Source organism: Chenopodium album, chromosome 2, assembly GCF_948465745.1.
Source record: "Chenopodium album chromosome 2, dcCheAlbu1.1, whole genome shotgun sequence".
Classification (NCBI taxonomy): domain Eukaryota; kingdom Viridiplantae; phylum Streptophyta; class Magnoliopsida; order Caryophyllales; family Amaranthaceae; genus Chenopodium; species Chenopodium album.
Genome location: NC_137835.1, coordinates 61,292,410 through 61,303,837, shown reverse-complemented (window position 1 = coordinate 61,303,837; position 11,428 = coordinate 61,292,410).

The window sequence follows — 11,428 nt, the reverse complement described above, 5'->3', positions numbered from 1 at the left end:
TGCAACGTCAGCTCGAGCAGCCTCAGAGCTACCACCTCTACCCCATAACGAAGTGCGACGACGTCTCGAGCTAGACCTCGTTGGGTCCCTCCGCCCCTCAGGTCTTGTGCGGGTGTAAGAAGCGATAGGCTGGCCCTGCAAAAAGAGTTAAATCAGAAACAAAATAAAATTGAAGCAGCAATGCAAAAATAATGAGTAAAGAAAGGCTACCTCTCGGATGACGTCATCCCGACGGCAAGTGGCCGCGTTCCTCATCCGGACGAGCTGGCTCCGGAAGGCATCTATGCATCGTGCCATCGCCGAAACCACCTCGCGTGAAAACTATCGGGAAAATAAGTCAGTAAATATACATGATATATGAACATAAAATTCTGAAAAAAAAACTAGGCTTACTCTATTTTGGTGGCGAGGAATCGACCGCTCTACGAAGCGCTCGCCCTCGGGAGTCGGAGAAATCATCTCCTCGATCAGCCCGTACATCCCCTGGTAGTGGATGGACATATGGGGTGGCACGAACTCAGCAGCACCGTCATGATAAAACAGAAAAAATCATTAAAGCATTACTTGGGGGCTACTTAGTGGAAAGTGAAGCTAACAAAATCTTACCCTCACATCCTCAGCCGGTACGGGGGCTAGAGCTAACAAAGGTAGCAGCTCCTCAGCATAACACCGCCCGAGGATCACATGGGACCGCCAAGGGGTGCCAGCTCCCTCAGACATGCTTGAAAACCGCGCCTCGTCGAACATATGACGTGGTGGAGCAACGGGAACGACGAAGACATCAGAAGAATGATGTCTAGCGACCCTGTCTCCTAAGTACGCGACCGCTCCATAAGTCCCTAGAAAATAGCGACGCTCAGCAGAATATTGTGCGGCTAACCCAGAGACTGTCCAACTGCCCCACGGCCGGTATACCACCTCAGGTCCCTATAAAAAGCATCAATCAGGCAAGGATATATCTAAATCACCGCGGAAAAGCAAGATGAACAATAAAAGTCGTACCGAGATGATCCGGCTCCGGACATGTGTAGTGGACATGTCCACATGATGACCGCCCCAAGAGGCGGTCACTGGAAATCTCCGCGACGATGGTCTCGCCGGCGCAACAGAAGGAAAGTACTCGTAGAACCAGATCTGCAAATAGCTAAAAGTGTGAGCAAATGCTAACTAATATGCAGAGCTAAACCTTGTAGGGAATAAATGTTTACCTCTACGACCTTCCAAAAGGCAGACAAAGCAACGTTCGTCCCAAAGGACCGGTGTCGACACGAGTCCCTCAGCGCACGAACAAAGTCAGCATAGGCCAAGTTGGCCCAGTCATAAGTCCCGATCCGGTGAAAATCACAGACAGCAGAAAGATAGTAAAGAAACGCTCTACTACCTTTGTCAGGGGAGAATGACCCTGACAACAACATTAGCACAAAGATGCGCACCCGCTGCTCTCGGGTGGTCGCATCGTCATCAAGAGCCGCTGCCAGCGTTGAGCGACGAATTCCCCTAGCACTAAACTGAGTCGTCTCGACCTCAGCTCGGGCCCGAATAGCGATCAGCCCCAACAGCTCCTCGACCTCCGAAGAAAGACGTCGATTCCACTGTCAAATAGCAGTGGCAAAGAAGTGAACTCCAGTCGTGTGATGAGACTAAAGTCCGTAGGGGTGACCATCATCTCGCCCCAAGGGAAATGGAAGGTGTTGGTGGTGTCCCAGAAGAACTCCACCAAAGGGCGCCAAGTCCTGGGGTTAGGCGCCAAGCCTGATTCCAACGCGTTTTCGAAAATCCGATAATTTTTCCGTACTAGAGGATAAAATAATATAATTTCCTCGAAAATGCTATTTGATTTTGATTAAAACTCTAAAAAGTCAACAAAAGTAAATTTATCAATGCCAATTAAATTAGGAATGAAAAGAACCTTCTAGAAGAATCCAGAAGACTAAAACCATTCCTAATTGCATTAGGAATGATAAATCATATTAGGCCCTCCCCAAGATCATTGGGCCGTACATAAAGCTCAAACCGGGCCCAGTTTAGTAAATTGGCCATAACATCCTCAATATTCATCGGAATTGGGCTTATAATATATCGTTGGAAAGGTCTTTGCAAGCCCCATCAAACTACACTACTATTGGACCCATATAATGGACCAACAAAACTGGATTGGCTGGTTTTCTTAAAATAAGTTTTCAAAAAAAGAGAGAAGAGAAAAGAAATAAAAACTTTCCGCAACACTACACCTTTTCACACTTTCGTTTCATTCGATTATGATTCGACGTGAAAGGTACTCATCACTAGGTTTGGTTTTGGGGAGACACAAATGGGTGTCTACTGAAGCCCCCACTTTGACTGAGTTTGGAGAAACGCAAGTTTCGAAAACAAAAGTCAAAGTAGCGATAGGGACGGAGAATGATTCAGAACGTTCTGCGATCCTAAATCAATCTTGCACGCCGATACCTGCAAAACTAGCATTAGTTAAACAGATAAAAGAATTAAGAAACGCGTATCTTGCACCGTCGAGCACACTTCTCTAAAAGTAACCGATTGTTTTGATGACCTCCTACAAGCTAGAGAATGCCATCCCGCTTGAAAACCGCTACGCTTGTAACTGCTTCCAATTTGGAAGATTGCTTCGCCTGAAACAATCCTCCTCTACATTGATAATATTCCACGTCCAAGGGAATACCATCGAAGATTATTTCTCTTGAAACAATCTCCATCCGCATTGATAATATTCCACATCCTAGCGAATATCATCGAAGATTCTTTCTCTTGAAATAATCCTCATCCGCATTATGATCATCTTCCATGCCTAAGGGAATATGATCAAAGAAAACTTCGCCCGAAATTACCTTCAGTTGTTCATGACAACTTTCCGCAAGCTAGGGAATGTCGTCGAAGATATCTTCTCTTGAAGTCACCTACACTTAATGCGATAATTTTCCGAAGGAAATTACCGAAGATCCACTCCTGTCGATCATTAAAAGTTCGCCTGAACTTTGCTCCCGCTATGCCTGTACGTCGGCGCTTCCGTTGCTTTTAACCTGTACGTCGGTGTTCTTTTGCTCTTGAACCTATATGTCGGTGCCTTTTGTTAATGAGCCAATGCTTAGGCGCTTTAAGCTAAGTGAGACGATCTCTTATCAGGTCGATCACTTTATGTAATCAAGCCGATTACTAAATCATGTCAAATTGCTTAGAGGGGCTAAGTGACGTACCAAGGAACCCAAAAATATGTTGCAGAAGGCTAGCACAACCTCACCAGGTGGCAGGATGCTTTGGCGTCGCTGAAAAACCATAAGCGCCACCTTATTAGCATTAGCGCCAGGCGCTGATAGTGGCGCCAGGCGCCAAGCCAAATTTGTGACGCCAATGCATAGGGCTTGGCGCCAGCACGGGGATTTCCAGTGAGCGCCTCATGGGGCGGTGTAGACACCTAAAAATTTCTCCCCAAAACCAAACCCGATGATGAACAATTTTTCACCGCCACTATTGGTCGGGTTTAGTATTTAATCCCGAGAGTGCTTAAAAAATCATATTTTATTAAATTCATATTTTTGAACAGCCCATGGATTAGTCTTGATGTTTGGTAAAAGCATAGTTTTAATTTCAGCCCAAACTTATTAATTTATTTTTGGCCCAAACCTTTTTTATTTTATTGTTTTATTATTTATTTTAGGCCCAAACCTTTTATTTATTTTTATTTAATTATTTTCTTATTTTAGCCCGAATAATAAAAGTCAGAAAAGGCCCGAAATTATCAATCGGCACTTAAAAAGCCGAAGGAAATTAGGGTTAAAAACGTATTTAGACGAAAAAACTGACTGGAAATTCCTGCGCCACGGCAGACTGCCACCGTGTCACGGAAATCCTTCTTGTCTGACGGTGGGATTTCCCGTGACACGAGACTTTCCGTGTCTCTTCTGCGAAAACCCTTATCGCGTTTTTTATCCCGTTTTCTGAAAATTTCCTGCGTCACACCAAAAATGTACCGTGTCACGGGATTGTGTACCGTCAGACGGTGGAGCTTCCCGTGTCACGGTAGAGTTTAACCGTGTCACGGGATACTTTTTTAAGGGTTTTTATCATTTTAGGGTTCCGTGTGCTCACTCAGCACATTTTCCCTATAAATACCCCCTCATTTCTGATGTACGGGGCACCGATTAATTCTCTAATTTTATTTTTTCTCTTCTATGCTTTAGCCTAAACACTAGCCTACCCTTTTCACTTAAAAATTCCTTCTTCAAGTACTCAAAGGAGTCGATACATTACTCGTGGTTCTATCCTTAAGCCAAGGCGTGAAAGGTAGAATTGTTTGAGGGTTTGGCCCCAAAATCAACTTTACTTTATTTAATTTAATTTAATCATTGCTTTATTATTTTCTTGAAGTTACTAACTCGTTTATTATTTTGTAGTTGCAAACAAACAGAATCAAAGTAAGGATCATGCTCCTTTTGTTTTTATTATTTTTCTAATGATTTTATGTTGTTGGAATTGTGATTAAATTGGTTCTAATATTAATATTGTTCTATTATATTGTTATTATGATCACTATATTGCATGTTTAAAGGGAATATGTAATTGAAAATCACGCCTAATAAGATAATTTGGACAACCGGTTTAGGATCCCTTTTAATCTTATTATTAATTGAAGTGATCACCAATATTTTAGAATTATGTGTGCATTAATATTAAACCAATTTAGTTAAATAATAGTTTGGAGCGAATTTAATTATTGTTTGTATGCCTTTGAGATCGCAGGAATCACTTTTCAATATAAGAATCGAGTAGAGGCCAATACGGGAGAATGTGACTCCATGACTCACTTCGTACCATCATCCCCGATCCTCCTTTCGTGGTTCCGAACCATATGGAGTTAGTAATCTCATGGATTATGAATGGGGTGTAACCTTCACGGGTCAATCGTTGTTGCCTATCGTTGTCCCTTATCGTGGTTGCCTTAAATGATCCGTGAACGGTTTACAAGTTCCTTAAAAACTTGTTGGCGGCTCCCTACTTTATTTGTCCCTAATCGTTATCCCTAATCGTAATGTCAATTCCCACTTCCTATGAGTGCCAAGCATATTCACAACATGCTTTAACGTAGGCGCACTTCGAGCGACGCTTACAATTTGGCGACTCCACTAGGGAGGATTCTTAATTATTTATCGATTTGAGTGATCGGTATTTAATTAAAATGAGTGGATGAGACTTGAAAAATTATTGAAAAAATATTCATGTGATTAATTTGGCATTTTTGCATCTGCATAGACGTTTTAACATCGCATTCAGGTCTGTCCCGTAGGAAAAATTGGATAACTTGATTGCGCGCGAAGGAAAACAGGGCACCAGTCAGATCTTCTGACTGCCGTGCCACGGCAGAGTCTGCCGTGTCACGGTACAGTTCACCGTCTTACGGTGCACAGTACCGTGGCACGAGAATTTTTGCCGTGTCACGGCAGTCCTAAAATCAGTCCGGTGGCTTATTTTCTTTCCTCACAGTCGACTTCCTTCGATTTTTCTAAAAAAACGTATGTGTTCTACATACGTCTTAGCCCCGGGGGATTTAAGCTCTATCAACCCAAAAACGTTCATGGCAATAAGGGTTCATCCGAGTTATTAAATCCACCCAAACCATGGAGTCGAGTTCGATTTCATCACGAACTCGCGGAGCCGCCCGTTGGCATACACCCTCAAGGGAGGCTGCCTTGCTAACGCGTCCAAACTCTTAACCATGGTACCCTTTTGACACCCCAAAGCTTGACCAATAGTTGAACATAGATCTTGACTCTAGGTTGCGAACTTTTTTTACATCATCGTGCCTAAATGCTATGTGGTTGTTTGGTGCTAACCTTTATGTGTTTTCTCTTTTGTTTAACCCATGACCGAGGGTTTTTATTGTCACATGGTAATTAGTACGGACCTAAAATCGGTTAAAATCTGGAAAAATCACAAAACTGACCTGGAACTGCGCACCGTGTCACGGCATTTTCTGTCGTGCCACGGTGAACAGTGCCGTGACACGGGGCTGTCTGCCGTCTGACGGTAGACTGCACCGTGTCACGACAATCTGTACCGTGACACGGTGCCCAAGAAAGTATCCTGTCAGTCCTTTTTCTCGATGTTTGTGCGAATGCTGTGTCAAGTTTTGTGTCGTGTCTAGCTATACGGTCAAAACACGCGTCTATAACCTCACTTAATCACTCACACATTATGTATACACACTTTTTTTAAGTCGCGCACCACCTTTTGACCGTATTTTAGGGAAGACTTTTTTTTTGTGTCGTTTTTTTTTCGGAGTAAGTCGGATGGTATCCTCCCATATGTTTTTTTAAAAAAATAAAAAAAAATAAACAAGTAGAATTTCAAAATTATAGATTTTTAAAAAACAAAAAAAATTTGTTTTTTCCGGATGGGTCAAGGTTAAGTTTGGTCATTAAAGGTGTGTTTGTTTCGGTGTCACAGCACTTGGTCAAGAAGCAGGGGTAGATTGTTACGGTTCGAGTCCATACCTCAACAACCTCTTATACCAAAGAGGCGTACAAGGAAACCACCTCAATCATCTCCACAAGATTCATCTCCAGTCTACTTTCAACCAATGGCCACTAAGGAAGACATTGAGAACCTCAACAGGACAATTGAAAGATTGTCTGACATGATGCAGACACTCACCATTAGAGTCAGCACTGTAAAACAAGACAATCAAAACAATGTCACTACTGCTGCAATGGACAAGATTAAGGAACAGATGAGCAAGATTTCTGAAGAGTTCACTTATGTGGAACAGCCTGTCACCTCTTCGTCCATAAGAGAGAAGCTTCTTGAGAAGTTTTCCACTGCTGACATTCCCAAATTCAAGCCTACTGATAATCCGCTTTTCCACTTGAAGGCTTTTTCTGCAACTATGGCTCTTAAGGGAGTAGATGTGACACTCTTCCCTACGGTGTTCCCTCTTTCCTAAAAGCATGCCTGTCAACAGTGGTTCTATTCTTTGGAATCCAAGCATGTCGCGACCTGGGAGGATGTTGCTGAGAGCTTTATGAATCGTTACAAGTGTAACATCCAGGCCAAGACTTCTGAACGTGAACTCTCCATTCTCAAACAGAAAGAGAATGAATGCTTCACCACTTACTTAAGCAGGTGGAGGGAAACAGCTGCGCTCCTGGTGGATCCCCCCAAGGAGAAGGAAATGGTTCGCTTGTTCATTGCCAATCTGACTCATAAGTACAAGCAACACTTGAAGTTTCTGCCTCTGAGTACCTTTGAAGCTGTATACGATATTGGAATCAATATCGAAGATGAACTGAAGAAGTTTGTTGGTAGCAACAATAACAACAACACTTGGAAAAACAAAAAGAACGACACTCCTTCTTCTTCGTCTTCTAAGCCCAATAATTCTACCAATAATATCAATATCAATGATGTGCTGGCCCTTAATGCTCCTCCTCAAAGATTCCAAAGGCAAAGGAGGGTTTACACACCTTTGGGAATGACTTATGATGCTGCTTATAACCGTTTGCGACTGATTATGCTGCTTATAACCAGAAAGTGAAAGCCATAGTTGGAGGGGTTCCAATTACTATCGATGCTTCTCCTATGCGCATTCAAGTTATTGATACTCCTATCGTCCATGTTGAACATGACGAAGAAGATGAAGATCTTTGGGGGTTTTCACTAGATGATGTTCTCGTGATTGAAGAGGAGGAAAAGTGTCATCTCGACTTCGATCCCTATTTAAACACCAGTATCAATGTCATTCTGAAGAAGTAAGGTCATTTCCTTGGAATGACCCTTAGACTTAAGAAGAAAATGGCTGAATCTTGGGGCCATCCTGGTACACTCAAGAAGGATACTTTTGGCTTGGGATTCAAGCCAACAAAAGAAGATATGAAACGAGCTGCATTGAAGATGAAGGCTCGCAATAATGCCCGAATCACGAAGACGGAAATGGCCATGGATCCATATCCGTTCACCCTGAGCCATTCGTCCATGATGGGATCCGTGAACCGGGATTCGAGGTGTTCCTCGATTGTGACTTCGTTGATGAAGATGAAGAGCTCTTCACAACCGAGAAGCCAGCCAGCCTGAACTCTGATGATCTAGGAATCAACCTTCTTTTTGGAATGGAGAGAAATGAGTCCAAACCGGTCCGCAATGATAAATCCGAGCTCGTTCAAGCTGTCATAGCGAACAAAGATTTTGACCCCTCCGAGTTAATCGTCCAAGTTGACAACAATTTAAGGGGATGGCGTAAGACATTGAGGATCACTACGCCGAGTGGAGAGAAGTTGGAAATAACCGCTGGCGAGGGTCCTATGTTTGATGAGTCTGAGTCGTCTGGGTCCGAGTCCAAGTCTGAGTCTAAGTCTGTAGACAAGTCATTAGAGTCTGAGGACGACCCTCTTTCTGCTATAGAGTTCAATCCTGAGTCTCTTGTTGAGTCCTCTCTTTCTAGTGCTAATAATTCTGGTGAGGTCGCAGCCGACCTTGCCTCTCTTGATGTATTAGCCAATGAATTCAATAAAATAAGTGCCTTTGCTTACGATGCGTGTCATTCTCCTAACCCTGGTCAATATTGCTTTGCTAATGATAAAAATGACAAAGAAATAATAAAAGCAATGGAAGAACACGAAAATAAAACAGCAGTTATCGAAGATACAGAAACAGTTAACATTTCCAATGATACGACTATTAAAGAAGTAAAAATTGGATTAACACTAAGTCAAGATGAACGCAAAGAGCTAATTAACTTTCTTTGTGAATTTTTTGATGTATTTGCTTGGTCATACCAAGATATGCCAGGAATTGACAGGGATATAGCTCAGCATACGATACCACTCATTCCAGGTATGAAGCCTGTCAAACAAAAGCTGCGCCGTATGAAACCGGATGTGGCTCTCAAAATCAAGGAAGAAATCAGGAAGCAGTTGGCCGCAGGTTTCGTAAAAGTATCCAAGTATCCGAAATGGATAGCGAATGTGGTTCCAGTTCCAAAGAAGGATGGAAGGGTCAGAATGTGTGTTGATTACAGGGATCTCAATAAAGCAAGCCAAAAAGATGGGTTCCCTCTACCTCACATTGACATTCTGGTCGATAATACAGCAAACCATGCACTCCTGTCATTCAAGGATGGTTATGCCAGATATAATCAGGTATTGATGGCCGAAGAAGACATGGAGAAAACCACATTCATCACGCAATGGGGTACATATTGCTATACGCTAATGCCATTCGGGTTGAAAAACGCGGGTGCCACCTACCAAAGAGCAGCTACAGCATTGTTACATGACATGATGCACAAAGAGGTGGAGGTCTATGTCGATGATATGATCGTTAAGTCTAAAGATCGCCCAGGTCATATTATTGCCCTTCGCAAGTTCTTTGAAAGACTCCGCAAGTACAACATGAGATTAAATTCAGCAAAATGTGCATTCGGAGTCACGTCAGGCAAATTACTTGGATATGTGATCAGTTCTCGAGGGATTGAAATAGATCCTACAAAAGTAAAGGCGATCATGGCCATGCCACCACTCAAAAATGAGAAGGAGATTCGAGGCTTCATTGGAAGGTTGCAGTATATAAGTAGGTTCATATCAAAGCTCACAGCAATATGTGAACCCATATTCAAGAAGCTCAAGAAAAATGTCCCAGTCACATGGGATGACGATTGCCAAAAGGCTTTCGACAAAATCAAAGAATATTTGGCAAACCCACCCGTGCTAGCGCCAGAGATCGAAAGTATTCGACTCTACCTTATGGTCACAAGAGAAACGATGGGGGCAATGTTAGCACAAGAGATCGAAAGTAAGGAGAATGCAATCTATTACTTGAGCAAGAAACTTCAAGGATATGAGACGCGATACACTCCACTTGAGAAGTTGTGTCTCGCACTTGTATGGGCCGCACAGAAACTAAGACATTACATGCTCACTCATACAGTGCATGTCGTGTCCAAGATGGATCCTCTCAAATACTTGTTCGAAAAAGCAACACTCAACGGCAGATTATCAAGGTGGATAGTGAATCTTGCTCAGTTTGACTTGAGATTTGTGCCACAAAAAGCCATCAAAGGTTCTGTAGTTTCTGACTTCTTAGCAGACTTTATGCTAGAAGAAGCTGAAAAAGAAGAAGATGAGTACGATTTCCCTGACGAAGATTTACTCATGACCGAAGATGATAGCTGGACGCTCTATTTCGATTGAGCTTCAAACCAAAAGGGATGTGGTGTAGGAGTCTTGCTCGTATCACCCAATGAAGAGCACATCCAAATTTCCATGAAGCTCGACTTTGATGTCACCAACAATGCCGCAGAATATGAAGCATGCATTTTGGGGTTAGAAACAGCTGTCGCCTTGGGAATTAAGAAACTCAGAATCTATGGTGATTCTTCACTAATCATTAACCAGATCTCTAAGAGATGGAAAATGAGAAGTGAAAGTCTCGCTACGTATTAAGCTCATTTAGAAACTCTGACGGAGCAACTAGATGAAGTGGAGTATACGTATTTGCCAAGAGAAGAAAACCAATTCGCCGACGCACTAGCTAAATTAGCATCAATGGTGCGAATTCCAACTGATACAATCAGAATGTCACTGACCATAGAAAGAAGATATGAGCCGGCTTATGTTCACGCACTAGACGATGAACAAGAACCACAGGAAGAAGATGAAGAGCCATGGTATACATACATCCTTAATTATGTGACAAGAGGAGAATACCCTCCTAATACTGATAAAAGGGCACGCCGTGCTTTGAGGCTCCTGGCCTCACAGTATTTGCTCATTAGGGGAGAACTCCACAAGAGAACTGCAATGGGAAGAAATCTCTTATGCATAGCCAAGAAAAAAGCACATAAAACCATGGAAAACCATCATGCCGGTATATGTGGAACGCACATGAATGCAAAGATGTTAGTCCAAAAGATTCAACAACAAGGTTACTATTGGACTACTATGGAGAGAGATTGTCACGACTACGTCAAGAAATGTATGAAGTGTCAAATCTACGCAAATTTACAGCATGTTCCACCTTCGATTCTCTACACATATACTTCTCCATGGCCTTTCTCCGCTTGGGGCATTGACATCATTGGAAAAAAAAACACCACCAGGACAAGGGGGGCATGAATTCATTCTCGTAGCAATCGACTATTTCACCAAATGGGTCGAAGCTGCCTCATATGCTAAGCTGACGGCAAAACATGTAGCTCAATTCATTGAGAAAAATATCATATGCCGCTATGGGGTACCACATGAGATGATCAGTGACAATGGAACACATTTCCAAGCCGAATGCGCGGAATTATTACAGAAATATCATATCAAGCATCACCGATCATCACCTTACAGACCACAAACAAATGGTGCAGTCGAATCGGCCAACAAAAATGTGAAAACTATCATTGAAAAGATGACAGAACATTACAAGGATTGGCCAA